Source organism: Podarcis raffonei, chromosome 6 (genome assembly GCF_027172205.1).
Source record: "Podarcis raffonei isolate rPodRaf1 chromosome 6, rPodRaf1.pri, whole genome shotgun sequence".
NCBI lineage: Eukaryota > Metazoa > Chordata > Lepidosauria > Squamata > Lacertidae > Podarcis > Podarcis raffonei.
In genome coordinates, this window is record NC_070607.1 from 58578320 (window position 1) to 58595138 (window position 16819).

At 42.7% G+C, this 16819-nt stretch overlaps 1 protein-coding gene across 32 annotated transcripts in view; it reads left to right on the plus strand.

Moving 5' to 3' along the window:
* The window catches only part of NFASC (neurofascin), a 180941-nt gene that overhangs the window by 17840 nt on the left and 146282 nt on the right, over positions 1-16819 (plus strand). The window contains exon 1 of one of the 32 annotated variants that reach the window (XM_053393247.1): positions 11384-11783. The exons of the other annotated variants lie outside the window; for them this stretch is intronic. The gene's annotated coding sequence lies outside the window, so the exon portion shown is untranslated. Of the gene's footprint in view, positions 1-11383; positions 11784-16819 lie in introns of those variants that run through there. 32 annotated transcript variants of the gene reach the window in all.

The following is a 16819-nucleotide window of genomic DNA, read 5'->3' on the forward strand; positions in this document are numbered from 1 at the left end:
TGGCCCTGATCCAGGCAAATGCTTCCAAGCACTCCCCTCTTGTCCTGAGAAGCCTCACATGCAACCAGCCAGCGATGTATCTGAAGCTTCTCCTGGCTCACCATCTCCTTTGCTTCTGTGAGTCTGGGGTAGATGGAAGAGGGTCTGGGAGCCAGTCAGAATCCCAGGGGCCTGAGGCAGGGACCTCCAGCCCATAGGCAGGGATATGCAGATCCAACAGATCTTCAGGGTTATTGGCAGTAGAGATCTGCTGAGGGGGTGGGGTCCTGTTGCCTTGGTCTGGGGAGGGCTGAACCTTGACAATACCATGTCAAATCACCATCTTCCCTTGCCCTTGTTTGGTCCTTTTGCTTTGCTTTGTATTTTAAGATCTGATGGTCCAGCGAAGGAGCACAGAAAGTGATTCTTAAGGTTCACCTTCCTTCTACCCCTGCAGTGAAAGATTATCATCTTTGGGGTTGCTAGGTGGAGGTGTTCTGAAAGGGAGGCTGACTGAACTAAGTGGCATGTTGGCTGGCTGCTGATTGGACAGTGGCTACCCTTTTGAAGTCTCATGCCTTGCTTGCTATCAGATCCTATGCCTTTCAGCTGGAAGCTGGTCAACTGAGATCAGACTATTGTTGCATGTGGTTGGGTTGCACTGAAGGAGAGCTCTAGGTACTCATGAATGAGATAAGGGGAAAGTGGGAAGGCACAGGGGAAAGGAATATTTTGTGGAAATTAAAGAGGAATTGATTTAGAGGGGATTATTATTATTAATTAATTAAATTGTATACAATCCTTCATCCAGGAATCACAGACCTGCTTACAATATATTTTAAAAATTCAGAATATAGTAATAAACAAAGACAATAACCCCACAGTTCAAAAGGCTACAGATTGTTTAATGAGCCAAAGGCCAAATAGGAATGTTTTTGCCTGGCGCCTAAAAATGTGTAGATGGAGAGCCTCCCTGCAGAGGGCATTCCACAAGTTGGGAGCCATTGCAGAAAAGGTCCATTTTTATGTTGCTACCCTCCAGACCTCGTGGAGGAGGCACATGAAGAAGGACATCAGACTGTGATCTCAGGGTGCAGATCAGTTCATATGGGGGAAAGCGATCCTTGAGGTATTGCAGCCCTGAGTCATTTAACGCTTTATAGGTCAAAACCAGCACTTTGAATTAGGCCCAGAAACTAATTGGCAGCCTGTTCAGTTGGGCCAGGATTGGTATTATATGCTCAAACCATCTTGCCCCAGGGAGCAACCTAGCTACTGAATTCTACACCAACTGACATTTCTGAACCATTTTCAGAGGCAGCCCATGTATCACATGTTGCAGTAATTTAACTTAGAGGAATCTGATGGCCAATGAATTTTTGAGGAGAGAAGAATTTTGGGTAGAGGGGATTATTTGTGGGCTTTATTGAGCATAAGGTTCCACCTCCGCCTTGTACTCAGCTTGTGGTCTTCGACAAGTCACTTGTCCCAGTCTAGAGCAGCTTCCTGGTTCATGGTCATGCCCATTGAGGTGCCTCTGGAAAGCTTACAAGGGCAACTGCATTCTCTGCTGTTTGTCCCCAGCACCTGGTATTTAGAGTCATACTGCTTCTGAAGAGGGAAGTTCCTGTTGCTTATCCTGTAAGAGATGGTTGGTTTCCTTGAGTGGAGGCTAGGATGGCTTTAGGCAGATGCAGCCAGTGGCAGACTTTGGTAATCTTTCATATTATGGCATCCTGTGTGAGGCCAAAATTTAGCACCCCGAAATGGATCTTCTTAATGATGCATCTTCTCAATTTTACACTCCCTCAGCTCAGCACCCTGTTTGACAGAACCACTTGCATCTGTTGCAGCCAAGGGACACCGTGGGTGGGAAGGACTTGCAATGTGGGTGGGGGATGTAGCAGCCTTGGTTTGGGGAGATACTAGTGCTCTTGCTAACATATATAATGGTATTAAGATCTATAAATTGCAGAGGGTCAGTTTAGTTTCTCCCCGTACGAATTGTGAAATTTCTCCCTAAGGCCACCTGCAAATGTATCGTGACAGTGCCAGAAGTGCTGTGTCATGGATGGCAATGCTCAGACCGGCTGAGGCAGACAGTGCCATTCTTTTACTTTGCACTAAAGAAAGAAAGGGATGGTAGTACCATTTAGAAGGGCTTTCTTAACTGGAAATGGAAAGACTTGGACGTTTTGTTCAGTAAACAAGAAAGTGTACTTTCTCTGCCAAATACCTGGATTTCCGCCCATAGTTCAACAAAGGCTCTCCTGTTTGGATACAATGTCTCTTTTCTATGGCACTTTGGGTGTAAAAGATGCTCTGAGAGAGGTGTGCAAGATCTGCAAAACATTATTTTGAAAATAACAAGATGAACACCTTATTTTTGTGGCCCAAGCATTCATGGTCTACAGTCTAGTTCATCAGGTGTTTGAAGTGTGAATCTGAGCTACAGGTGTATAGTATATATGTGTGATGCATGCAGTTGTGTGCATTTGTGTGTGGTTTGGAAGGGGGAAAATACATGCAGAAAAGTACAGGTGTAGATAATTAACGTTATTAACAGTGGCCATTCACACATAGAAAGACAGTTGGTGATAGCACAGACTTCCCTGCAGTGATAAGCCAATTGACTCATGTAGCACGATAAAAATCCTTTGTCCCCATTCAGTCCACAGGTGATAGCTTTGAAGCTCTTGAAGAACTGTAATTCAGTGGTTTCATTTGCAAGTCTCTATTCATACTTTTCCTAATCATGAGGATTAAGGCTAGGCAAACACTCTTCTGCAGGCTAAATGACCCTTCCTGCTTGTGATCATTCTGCCTGTGTTTTGACCTTAGCTGAAATCATTTTTGTGATGTCACAATATTTTAGATTGCTTTGTCATTGTGTTGACATATGCTAAGAAGCTGAATGGATGAGGCAGAAAACCTCTGTACATTCTAGTGTATCAAGTACCAATAGGAATGCAAAAGAAAGGTGGAATTAGAAGTGATTCAGTAAGTTATAAAACAAGAATGGAGAAAAATATGTGGCCACACTCACCTTTTAGTTACTTCATAGACAAAAGCCATGGTGGTGGTGACTGTTGAGGTCTCTTAGATGGTCATCCTGTGATGCTTTGTAAGACCTGACTTTATGCGCTAATGAATGTCTGGATAAAGGTCAACATTTCAATTTTACTGGAATCCACTTCACTTGTGTTTTTAATATTTCCTTTGCAATACCTCTATGAAGTGTTGAAGACCTATGGGACCCATTCTTCAGACTGGAAGTCATCAAAGAGCAGAAAGTCATTTCTTTCTACAGTAAGCAGAGGGTAGCCAATTATAATCTAACAACCTTTGGAGACTTGCTAAAACCTGGGCATTTTGGAGGGGCTCTTTGGCTGGCTTTTGAGAATCATTATAATCTGTGCAGATCAGCTGAGGAGGGAGCTTATTCCCCATCTCCACTCCTCAAATGACTGATATCCCAGGAAGTGCCTCTATCCATCCCAGCACTGTGTCTATTGCTAAAAAAGAAAAGAAAAAGAATTGTTGCTACTGCCAAAACCAGTGATATCTTGGAGGGGTGAAAGAACAAGTTTCTGGAGGAGCAGATTAAGCTCTCAAACTTCAATATCACACTAGTTTAACCACCGGCTTCTATAAAATGGAGCATCGACTGTTGCTTTGAAAGAACCTTTTCCACTGATCCTACCCTGATGGAACTGGAAACCTTAGCTACAGGGTCAGGATGCTGTACTAAGCCTTACATTGGGCTAGTAAGAAACCATAGGACTTAATTGATGCATTCAGCATACTAACAATGAAAGAGATTACACACTATCAAAGCCAACAAGCAGATGTCTTGAAAGTAAAAGATTCTAGTAATTACTTTTAAGTCCAGAGAATTGGTCTTTATCTCCCTTCATTCTGTTGGATGCTACATCCTAATCCATATGAGTGATACTTTGGGACTTGATCTTTCAGGATTTGGAATAAGTACATCTCAAGTGGGTGTTAATTGGAAAGTCAAGTGCAGCCCTGTGGATCCTTACCTGGAAGTAGGCCCCATTGAACACAATGGCACTTACTTCTGAATAAACATTCATAGGCTTGTGTTCTTTGACTCTTCTGCAGAGCACTGCTTGATCCCCTGCATGAAAACAGCCACCAAACATTTGTCCTCAGTCCGGTACATGCTTATGATATTGTAAAGAAACCTAAGCGTGAATTTGAGACTTTCAATGATACAGCCAGCAACAATTTCCATGGTTGCAGCAGCACATTTTCCATCCAACACGCCCATGGCTTTATCACAGTCTTGCTACCTCTGAGTCTTTCTCTATTATGTAATACATTCTGAAAGAATGACTTCCATCACTCTGCATTCTGTGGGAAATTGCTGTGTCCAGAGATCTGCAGAAGAGCTGGCTATCGATGCCACTATTGATGCTATTTGTTGTTCAGGCAGAAAAAAGCATAGCATAATAGAACCAGATTTCCAAAACTGTTGACCTTCTTTTCTAGTTCTGCTGAAATTCTGGCCTTCAAAAGTAACAATGGGTACAGTTGCATACCTGGCACCTCTGGCACTCTATTCCTAATCCTGGAATAGGAATTTATTGCCCCTATTCATCTGGAGAATCCCTGGTTGGGACAAGTATGAAGGAGCATGCTAAAAATTCTTTCTATTCCTGTGATCCATCTTGGAGGAGATGCTTGGAAAAAGAAGATATGTGCTTCTTCCTCCATTTTAAAAAAATGAACATGGATATCATTGTACTTTGCCATTGGTTCTTTCTTTTGATGCCTTATAAATGTGAATATCTACCTTGGAGAACTTTTTAAAATTAAAATTAATCTCCTGCCTTTCTACAAGGCAGCTTAGAGCACCTAAACACAAAGAATTATACAAATCATAAATTCTTATGTCTCATTTAAGGTGATATATTGGTTTCCTGTTGCGTGCCAGTTTCTTGAATAACCTGGGTGCTCTTTACCTTCTGAGATTAGGGTGGTGTGTTTGACTTTCACCTTGGTTTCTGCTGCTTTCCAAATTGGTTCTGCCATACCTGAACTTGGGACAATTCTGTAGCCTAAATGAGAGTCCTTTCTAAGCGTTGTACAATGTTGAGGTTTTCTGCCTAATAATTTTAGCCCACTTTTTTTTGGCAACATTTTATAGGTTGCTAGGGAGGTAACTTTGCACCTGTGGGAACCGTCTACTGAACTGATGGGGCTGATTTGGTGTAAGCTGGTATGTGCATGAGGCATGTGCTTCCTACTGATTCTGAACAGATGCTTCAAAATGTCAGGCAAATGTGTTGCCTTGCACGACACTTCATTCTTCCAGTCCCCCCCCCCCACATCCCAGTACATAAAGGGAAGTACTATCCCACCCCACCCCCCAGTCTGAGAAAGTTCCAGGACATCAAGTAATCCTGACTTCAAATAATTAAGACTATAATAAACTTGCAGACTTGTGCAGCGTGGGTTCAGCAAAGATGAGAAGCTAATGCGAACCTGAAAATCTTTATTTTCACTCTTCACAAGAGATTTGAAGATGATCTAGTCCATTTGGATACATTAACAAAGCAGTTGAGACTGAACCGTATATTTATATTTAAATTTATACCCCCTTTTTATTTCTTTTTTATTCTCTCTTATTTTCGCTCTTCTTTATCCTTTTCCTTTTTTTAGGTTAGATTGGTTTTTATTGTTTCTTATGTTGAAAACTTTCAATGAAAATATTTTGAACACACACACATAGACATTCTCTTCTTTCTAACCTCCTTTGTATTTTGTATTCCTTAAAACCTACCTTTATATTTCAGCCTACCCTTTTCTTCTTTCCATGTTATATTAGTTATTCTAGTTTAACCTTTTTTGTTCTGCGTTGGGCTGTTAAATCTATTTTGTAAGTGTATTTTGTATCTACAGTATATTATAAGCAGTAAATCTATTCTGTAAGTGCTAACAGTTCAAAACTATGCAAGTCTACTAGGTCAGAATGGCTTTTTTGAAGTATTGAAACCTTCATCCATTAAAATCAGGCACAGCTGCAGGACTTGGCATATTTGGACAACAGTCATACCCCAGACACGCTGGCAGGGCCTACTGAGTTTGACATTACTTCCTGCTGCCATGGGGCCCTTACCTGACACTGCTGCTCACCTGATACTGCTGCTAACACTCACCATTGCATTGGGGCACAACGCTGCACTCGCTCCCCTGAACTTCTTTACCACAATGGGTGACACTTCTGGACTGGTCTAAATTTTCTCAAAATGCAGTGTTTAACATTGATGTCAAGCATTTTATTTGGGGTAATTTCAAATTGTGGCTAGCTGTAATGGATCAGAGCTAAGCCGGTGCTTGGCTTCCAGAGGTGCTGCCAACATCACCCTCCAGGGTTAGAATATTTGAGGTGTGGGGCTGGGTGAAGCAGTGCTAGGCAGGGGTCCAGACAACTTCACAGTGGCAATTCTGGATGCGGCCCAGGTTGGCACCCGCAGGCCCATTACTACTACCAAATTGAGGGCCCACTCAGGCCCTGTCAGCTGTCTTAATTAAATTTCAGGAGCCTTTAAAATGTCACAGTCATTGCAATCAGCCCAGGCTGTACTTTTGAAATAGCCTTCTCTGCAGTGATGAGCAACACAGGGATGTTAGAAGTCTGCCCCTTAACTTTGAAATTTGTATCCTGAAGAGGTCCATCACCATGTCTGTGTGAATTGCTCAGTTGAGATCAAAGCCATCTGCACATAGAAATGTGATGCTGGTGCTTCTGAAAACTGTTTAGCCCTATGCATCTGATAATTAGATGCTGATTACCAACATGTTTAAGGTGACACTTGGGAGTTCAACATATTTTTCCACCCCCACAGCTTTGATTGACACTGAATTCTTTATTGCTTACTTGCTTTGCTTTTGCTTTTGTCCCTCCCACATTTGTTACTTACAGTACAGAGGAACTGTGGTAACTGCATTCTGGTTGAAATACACATATTTTCCTTTTGACAATATTCAAGGCAGGCAAGATTACATGTGTGCTCCCTTCCTCCCCAGAACTTTGCCTGATCTTAAAAATATCCCTGCAATAAGTACGTGCTAACCATTGACCGCCTATATATAAATACAGACTGGAAGCATTTAAAAGAGGTTTTCTTACTTTGCTTGTATTGGGCACCTAAGCACCAAGCTTTAAATGTCACATGTGGCTGAATGTAATTTTGCACAATCAATAATTTTGTCAGCCCTGTTTCTAGCCTCTTGCTGGTTTCCATAGATACAGATGGGAAGTGACAGGTTCTCATTGTCTGTGTTGACCCCATTGTAACCTTTTGCTCCTGGACTTCCTTATTAGGGAATATGCTTACTTTGCTGTCTGAGTTCCCTCCACCACCGCCACCCCCCATCTGTATCGTGCTTATTTTGATTTTCCTTCAGATTCATCCAGGACAAAAGCGCTAGCTAAATCTGCCCTTGCTTGTTTGCTACAGAAACTTTTGGACTGACATCTCTTTTGGACTGACAGCTCTTTTGCTCGATGCGTGGTGTGTTGTGGTATGTACACAAAAACCATGCAGCATGCTTACACCAAATGGAATCCAGTGTAAAAAAGGAGGGAGAAGACTTTTAGTGTGTAATTTTCAGTGTAAGCTGTAGAACTAATGAGATGAAGTTTCAAGAAGGAAGGAGGGATGGAGAAGTCCAGTCCTTTCCTTATCCTGCTCACAACTATCCCTCTCATCCATTCCCCCAACAGACAAGCTGGGCTCTCTGCATAGAAGTGATGGTGAGAAGGAGTGGGTTTATCATTCTTCTTCCACTCATCCTCAACTCTCTCATCCATCACTGAGACCATTGCCTCAGGTATATAAAGAGTCGTGGCAAAGTCTGTTATTCCAAACCATGCCCTTCACCCTGTTATCCCAAACTGAAAAAGACAGAGACCTCTTGATCCCAAGAAGGAGGCAAATAATGTTCCCACACATACATTACCAAGACAACTTTTGTTATTAGGCAGGATATAAATACATACGCATAAATACATATCAGCTATATTTTGAAATGACTGAGGAGGAATAGCCTCCACTCCTGCCAAACCTGGGGTTTGAAAGTGAAGGAAAAGATGTCCCATGTTTTATATATGAAGTGGTTTACTTTAGGACATCACTGAAGTGTGTGTGGAGGTGTTTAAACCCGTTTCCTACTCATGATAGCACCACTTAATAATTCAACTTCTTGTTTGGGGATGGGTTTCAGTTTTGTGATAGTACAAAAGTGTTATGTGATCTTAGCAGCTGGCTTACATGCAGACACAGACACACATGCAGCCCATCAAGTTTGGTGGGTGTGGTAGAGTGAAGTGCCTGCAGAGTTCTGGTCCTTTCCCCAACCCCACTTCAAAATGATTTTAATTCTATGGATGGTCATCTCTGATGGGTTCTATAGTTGCATCCTGCACTGCAGATTCTGGACTGGAGTCTGTGTGTGGTGGTGGTGGGGGGGTCAAAGATCCTTTCAACTTTGTGATGCTCATTGCATCTTTATGTCCCTCACATGCACCTGTTTCCATCCCCCCCCCACTTATTTCTGGAATTTGTCTCCATACATAAGCAGCATACCATTTTTTTAAGGGGGTGAGAATCTTCTTGACATACTGACCAGAATGTTGTTGTTGTTGTTGTTTAGTCGTTTAGTCGTGTCCGACTCTTCGTGACCCCGTGGACCAGAGCATGCCAGACACTCCTGTCTTCCACTGCCTCCCGCAGTTTGGTCAAACTCATGCTGGTAGCTTTGAGAACACTGTCCAACCATCTCGTCTTCTGTTGTCCCCTTCTCCTTGTGCCCTCCATCTTTCCCAACATAAAGATCTTTTCCAGGGAGTTTTCTCTTCTCATGAGGTGGCCAGAGTATTGGAGCCTCAGCTTCACAATCTGTCCTTCCAGTGAGCACTCAGGGCTGACCAGAATAGATAATGGTAATTTAAGAGATCATGTTCACAGTAGAGGAACATGCATAGAAACCTTAATTACAGCACTGGATACTTAAAGAGTACCCTTTGCTTGTAAAAACCCTCTTAGCTGCCAGTCCTGTCCCCACCCTACCCCTGGTCCACCACGTCAGTGTAGAAAAGGTAGCAGAGGAGGGAAACTGATGAACAAGATGAGTGGCAATTTTGGATGAAGTCTGTCATGCTGGGTTTTCCTGAGTTTAGGGAAATCCTCGGGAAAAGCCTGTGCTTTCCCCAAGAATTCTAAAAGAGAGACTTGGAGAGACCTAACCCATTCCAAATCGAGGTGAGTGGATATTGCTATTACTGCACTTGCTCAGTATGCTGACCTCAGTGCCAGGGGAAAGGTTTCCTTTTTTATTTTGGCAGTTGGTCCTGGGTCAGTGCACAAACATTTAAGTGTTTGAAAAGCTGCCAACTATAACCGAGGGGCAGTCCTGTTTGGGCTATATTTGCTCCTGCTGTGAAGCAATTATCCTTTCATTGTCTCTTAAAGCCTCCACTGTTTTGCAATGCTGTATGACTTAAAACACTTAGCCAGCTTGGCTGTGCAGAGTGTCCTAGGGCTGGAGCACTGCAATGCTCTCAGAATATTCCCCTATCAGCTTTGCCAGCAATGCAGTAAGTGATTCAGCAGAACAGCTCCAGTGCAGAGAAGTACTGCAAGGAACTGGATGAGTCTTTTCCTATGTGTCCATGCCCAGGATCTCTTGGACCCCAGCATGTTTGCATTTGCTTGCAGTTTTAGTCAGCAGCCTTTCACATTTTAATTATGCCTAAGCCCTATTGAACTCAGTGGGCTGACTTTGAAATAAGCATGCACAGCATCAGGCGGTTAGTGCTTACATTTGCACTTTTTTGTTTTAAACCCTATTGGGTAATTTAGGCACAGGCCTTTCCTCAATCAACTGAGCAAGACAGTGGACTCTTTAAAGGAGTTAAAGGGCCACTATAATGTTGCAGTCAATGCTATAACAGTAACTCTTTAAGAGTTCTAATTGTCTGAGAGTCAGTGGTAAGTAGTGATACATGTTGTGATGGGAAGCTGTACACTTTTGTCTGGAATATGAGTCACACCTACCTGCATGGGTTGGGAGCTAGAAAATCCATCAGCTGGGTGCAAGCAGCTTAGATTTTGGTTGCCAAAAGCTGCATTAAGGTTTTAGGGAGTTCATTATACTTTAGAACCAATATTTGCTGCTTTTATAGCCTCTGTACCCCAGACAACTTGCGGAAGCTATATCATAGAATCATAGAATTGAAGAGTTGGAAGGGAATGTGAGGATCATCTAGTCCCACGCCCTGCAATGCAAGAATATACAGCTGTCCCATAGTTGCAACCTTGATCAAACCTGCAACCTTGCAACCATGGCATTATCAGCACCACACTCTAACCAACTGAGCTATAATTGTGAATATATTATAGCAAAAGTCAGTGTGTGTTCCCTGCCAGTGTAAACTAATCCTGTAAAGGCCCTCCAGAACAGCTTTCTGAAAGGAAGAGCATGAAACAATCTGTATGTAGATTTTGATTTGCATGTCCATAGATGATGTACTTAGTACTGTAGCTTGCCAGCATCTGGTAGTGGAGACTAGGAGAAAACTCAGCCTCCTCTGTTGCCTGCTGCTACAAAAATTGCAGTGGTTCCATAACAAAAACACAGCGGCAACAAAATGGTGGCCAGTTTGGCATTTGTGTGTGGCTGCCTCTCCATGGTAAAAACTTCCAGTGTGGTCACAGGTTCAAATCACTGAGAGAAGAACCACTCAAGAAGAGCATCTCTGGATGAATAAAGACCAATAGAAGAGTTTATGGCCAATCCAGTAATTGATCTTCTTGAAACGGGGACAGCAGTACAGCTCCTTCTTCTGGAAGAGCAGAGAAGACAAAAATGTCTCAAGAGAACTAGTCTAGTGAACCTCTAATATATTCTCCTGGGTGGGGGCTCAGAGCCCTCATCACAGTATTATCCAGTGATGATCAAAGGGCCTTGTTTTATGGCACAGCTCTGCTTACTTTTGAGACGGCTTCCCGAGGTCTATGAAAATGAGACCTGCTGCCCTCTCCTCATAGTTTAACTTCTGCATCATGTTTTCTGCCCTCTATGATTCCTTAGCTTCATAAACAGAGCTGGTACAAAAAGGAGACGGCATCTTTTGGAACAAGAGAAAATAGGCTGCCGTACAAGGATCTCTGGCTTGCACTGTGCAGAACATGGGGACTGGCCCTAGCTGGCACTTGAGCCTGTTTTCAGCTGACTCTGAGAGAAGCATAGAGTGGGCAGTGTCTTGGACTACAACTCCTGCATTATTCACGAGGGAAATCCACAGAGAGGGAGGGGAGGAGTAAACAAGGAGAGTGTGCAATAGCTGTTAATACGTGGCCTGGTGTGCTCTCTCATTTGCTGTGGCACTTGAAGGTTTGGTGGGCTTGAGATAATGAGCCTCTATGTAAGCCACAGAGGAGGAGGGATGGTGAGCAGAGAGTGATTTTTTTCCTTCCCAGCAGCAGTTGCATTATATCTATATTTGACCCTGGAAAAAGTCTGCTCGGTTTTCACAGCATCTGAAGGCCAGAGGTCTGCTTCCTTGGAAACAGTAAGGAGCAGCATTTTTCACCCACCTGAGCAGCTTGGAGGTTTCCTTGGTCGTCTTAGCAATCATGACTGAATTATTCCTTGCCTCGCCTGGAGGACCATCACTTTTGGGATAAAAGTGACTGAGAGACAATTGAATAGCCCTGGCAGGGGACAGAGAAAGAGGAGGAGAAATGGCTTAATTGTGAAAGGTGACAAAGGTAGGCTGGTCTGCTGATTTGATACCAAATTCTTGGAGATGTAGATTAGATTTGAACAGGTTCTATAAGATGAAATGGTGTAGAAGAGTAAGTGAGCAGTTGGTTGGTCCAGTACCTCTATGCCAGCATCCTCTAGAAGGGAGCACTGAAATATTGGGTTGTGGCCTCTCATCCAGTCTAAACAAAACATTAGAGATGGAGTTTTCTAATGCAGCTGTGTCTTTAGCATTGCTTGAGGAAATCCAATGACAACATGATTTCTGATTTTGTTTTGCGGCAATAGTTTCATTTTAGCTCCTTTGCTTTTTCTGTGGTTGCTAGCACTGCACTGTGCTCTAGCACTGTCAATAAAATTAATCCATATGTGTCCCTCTCCCTCCCTCGTGTTCTTGTCCTTGAATCTCTCGTTGATTTATTGCGTGTCTTCACATGCACCTATTTGAATTCAAAGTTCTGTTGGCAGATAGGGGAGAAGTGCATTGGGCCTTTGTTATCTGATGGGGAAAGCAGAAATAATTTGATTGTTGTGTGACTTTGATTTTCCAGTCATGGTAGAAATGGCAATATATCTTTAGATGTACAGTGGTTAAAAACTGATTTAAGGAAACACAGATGCAAACCTCAGAGCTAGAACACTTATAGATTTCCCCCCCAGCTACATTTTTAGAATACAATGCAAGATGAGGTATGGTGGCAGGGGAATGTCCACTTTCCTCCTCTATGCCTGAATATTTTGCTTTAAAAAGGAAGATTTTACTGAACTCTGAATATGTTACCCTTCCTATAAAAAGATATGCAGCCTGGGCTCTCCCCCCCCCCCAAATAATTAAAAAACACTCAGAGCAGATGAGAGTCCCTAGCATCTTGTAGTCTGCTTGCCTTTTTGTATTCTGCTGCTCTTCTATTCTTGTAACTTTGGCCTTTTTTACTGTATTATAAGCTTCCCTGAGCTTTTAAAAGGAAAGGCAGGCTATAAATGTTTTGAGTGGATAAATATTTCTGAATGATGGCAGGTTTCTTCAAAGAATCGAACATGTTGGCATCCTTCTGCTTTGTAACAACAATAGAGGTGATCAGTAATGAGAGGCAGGAAATTTCCCATTTCTAAAAATGTGTGGTTTCATAAAATGAATAAGTAATGTAATGAATGGGTACAATAGCAGTCAAAGTAGGCAGCTTCAAAGTTATAATTAACTTCTTCAGGTGACTGTTCTTAGGAGAGCATGCTTGCCTGTGTAAATAAGGGTAGTTCTTTGGGTGGGCTCAAATAAGTGCCTTAACATTCTCGTTGCCTTCATATTTTAAAAAAAATGTAAAGAAATGTAAGCTTGTCATATCATATTTAAGTATTCTAATAAAATACTTTCTAAGAGAAGCTATGCACTTATTGACTATATTTAAATCACGCAAGTAAGTGCATTTTATGGATTTCCCCATGCAATAATTCAATTATATGTTATTGCCAAAACATAAAATAAAACTTGAGACATATACATCATACTTTCCCCCCTTTTTTCTTTTTAAGGTAAGCATGTTAAAGCAGACCCCAATCAATTTTAGTCCAGCAGAAGCCCAATAAATTTAGGGCAGCAGAAAACTCTTCATAATTTTCTTGGATTCAAAACTTCTCAGAAAACCCACATCACTGGATAGGATAAGAGCAGTTTTGAGGCAAAGGGTCATGGAAATGAGTAGGAAGCTTTGTGCCAAGTCTTTCTTCCAAACTATATGGATCAGAGTCTGTGTGATTGAAAACTATACAGGAAGTCTAACTTGGGTTCACCTCAGACCGCTGTCTGTTGGTTACTTGATATGATGATCCATATGTAAGAAAACAGGAGTATAATGGAAGGTAAGCTGGTTAGCACATGAAGTTTTTTTTACTCTTCCTAGGGCAGGTGTATTATTAACTTCTCCCTACTCAATAAATAGATGCTACTGATAAACATGCAGTTGTGCAGTACATTTTAAAATAGTTGTATCTATCCCAGCAGGTAGAATCTAGCTACTATCTTTTATTCTACCTTAAGAAGTGCCTTTCCCATAGCAATCTGCCCATGCCCTTAGGTCATTTGCTGAAGTCTTTCCCAATGTCATCCTTACCAGAGGAGAAGTAAGTAGCAGCAAGAGAAAGGGCCTTTCTGTATTTTTGTTTGACACTCTTGAAGCGCATCCTGCTTTCTTTCAGACCCCAGGAAAAAACATTTTTGTTTACCTATTGTCAGCCTGTTGGTTGGGTATAAATGGAGGGGGGGAGGAATGAAAGAAAGGCAGCTCTGTATATGGAAGTTTTTAGTTTTGATGTCTTACTGTGTTTTAATTTGTTGGAAGCCACCCAGAGTGGCTGGGGCAACCCAGTCAGATGGGTGGCAAAGAAAGAAAGAAAGAAAGAAAGAAAGAAAGAAAGAAAGAAAGGTGATGATGATGATGCATCACAATAAAACATACACACACGAGAAACATGGGACTTTTCTCTTTGGGGAGCGAGTGACTGAGAGGCATAACAAATCTATCTTGAAAACGCATAGGGAATAGGGCAATTCATTTTGCGCGAGATAGAGATCAGCCAAAGGGGGGACATGAAATCTCTTAATCAGCAATTGCCTCTGGGTTTTGCCATCTGTTCTGACAGGTGCCACCCCTTAGCTCCCAGGCTTTGCTCCCTGCGTCTCAGGATCTGAGCCCTAGGACATCTGGCAAGCCTAGCTAGAACTGTTCTAGCAACAGCTGTGCATTGAATACAACGGGTCCCATTTCCTCCAGAAAAACTAGTCAAATGTTGAATATCTTAATTTGATGCCTCCTGAAAATGGGTTCTTGCATGCCGTTCTTTCTTTCATAATGTATGTCATGACTGTGCCAAGCAAGAGCTACTAGTGCCAGTGCATTGTAATGGGTGTTGACTGCTCCTACAGCTAGGAGAACGAATTTTAGGTTTCTCAATTCTTAGGGTTGGTAAGGGTTAGTTCAGAAACTCAGTATACCCAGCCCTCCTAGGTTTGTTACCACTTCAGCAGAGCCGGCCCTCCCATGACACAGGGTGAAGTGCCTGCCCACCCTACTTGCTTCTGCCACCAAGAGGGAGGCGTTCTGTTGTGTGACATTGCTGCTCATCTCCCCCCGCCCCCAGGCAGAGAAGCCAAACGAGTGCCAAAACCTGGAGGAGTGCTCCAGCTTCTGCCAAGTTGGGCAAGTGCTGGAGCTTAGCAGTGGAAGTGGGTGGTGGTGGGCAGGGCCAGGAAGTGGCAATTTCCATTTTGCCTCAGATGGTGAAATGGGATGGGCTACCCCAACCCTTCAGAATGTAGATGGGAAACAACATACCTAAATGCTCAGCTATATCATAACGAGCTTGCAAAAGGGAAACTGAAGACATTGGCAGAACATTCTGAGTTTGACATGGATGAAACATTCATGGAGTAACTTGTCCTGTCAGCTGATTGCTGAAGTGGGAAAGCTCTAAATCAGCCCCTATACTTGTAGGTTCTTGTTAAACAGTTAGGGTTACTTTTTTCTACCTGCTATCTCTATTCTCTATTTTAATTATATTTTATTGTTTTATATTTTGTGTTTGATGCAGGCTGTAAGTCACCTTGACTGTCTCTCTACACCAATAAACCAACAAGTAAAAGCAGTTCATAGAACTGAGTTGCTCAGTGTATAGAAAGTTTTAGAAATAAATATTAAATCTTCCTAAAAGGATTGAGGCATGCTGCCCCAAACTGAGACACTAACTGGACAAAACAATTTGAAAGTTGCTGCATTTTGGTCTGATTTTTTTTTTTAACCTGTGCAAGTAACAAACTTCACTTTGCATTGAGATTCACTGCCATCCAACGCATTCTCCAAATAATAATTGCATGTCACAATGCCATTATTTTGAAAGCGGTCTCCAATTATACTTTAGTTTCATGTCTCCGATTGGAGCAAAGGCAATATGAACTATTAATCATACCTTAAGCGAAAGGAGTTAGATATGGTGTGGGGGAGTAGGTGAAGTACATGGCAGTTTCCCTTGCCCATTTCATTAATGAACCATTCATGTGTAACTTCTGCAAGTGCAGAAGGAAAGGAAATGGGATTTTCAGAAGGTGTTAATAAGAAGTGCTGATTGGACCACTGGGATCAGAGGTGCTGTGAGCACATTCTATAAAATAGCACAAAAGAGCTTGGGTGGTAATTATTCTTCAAACCATTCAGTGCTTGTGTCTTACTGCCTGACCCTGTTAGCTATAGCTCCAAGCACAGCAACTCAAGGATCGTGTTCTAGGTCCTAGTGCCAGGACATAACTGAAGCTTCTAAGCTAAGGCTTGGATCCATCCAGCAATGCTCCATTAGAGCACTTGTATCTGTTGACATTGGGAGGAAGGTTTCTTTCAGTGCCTTTACTTGGCCTCTTTGCATGGTCTGCAGGAGCCTTTCTGGTATTCAAGAGCCAAGGAGCCAGGTGTGAACATGTGGGCCCAGTCATAGGGGTAATGAAGCACATGGAGGTTTCCTGGCAGGCATGTTACTTAACCACGGAAAAAGACAGGGCACTCTGGCTATCAAGTCTTACTCTGAGCTATGGGGTGCCAACAGGATATTCTGGGCTCTGTACACTGTATGTGGATTGGGCCCTTCACCACACCACACCACACCACAGGTGCCTCTGGGCACATTGTGACTGGGATCTCAACCGCACTGTGTTTTGTAATGTTCTCAGTCACCCTGTAAAGAAAGTGTGGGATTCAGTGTCACGCTGTTCCCATCATTCCATCTGCACAAACATTCCAGATTGCCAGATGAAAGGATATTCCTTTCCTCCCCTGCACACTGTTCTGGGGGTTCTCCCAACACCCCTATAGCTAATTTCAGGGGACACGCTGGGTGAAGAGAGAGGGGAAAGCCCCATTGCATATGTGGAATTCCTTGCACAGGGCTTCTTCTGACATGGCTGGTTAGGTGAAACCCACCCAAAGTTTTAAAAAATGATCTATTTTTTAAACAGGAGAAGGGACTGGAGAATGAGGGTCCAGAACAAAGGACTCGGGAC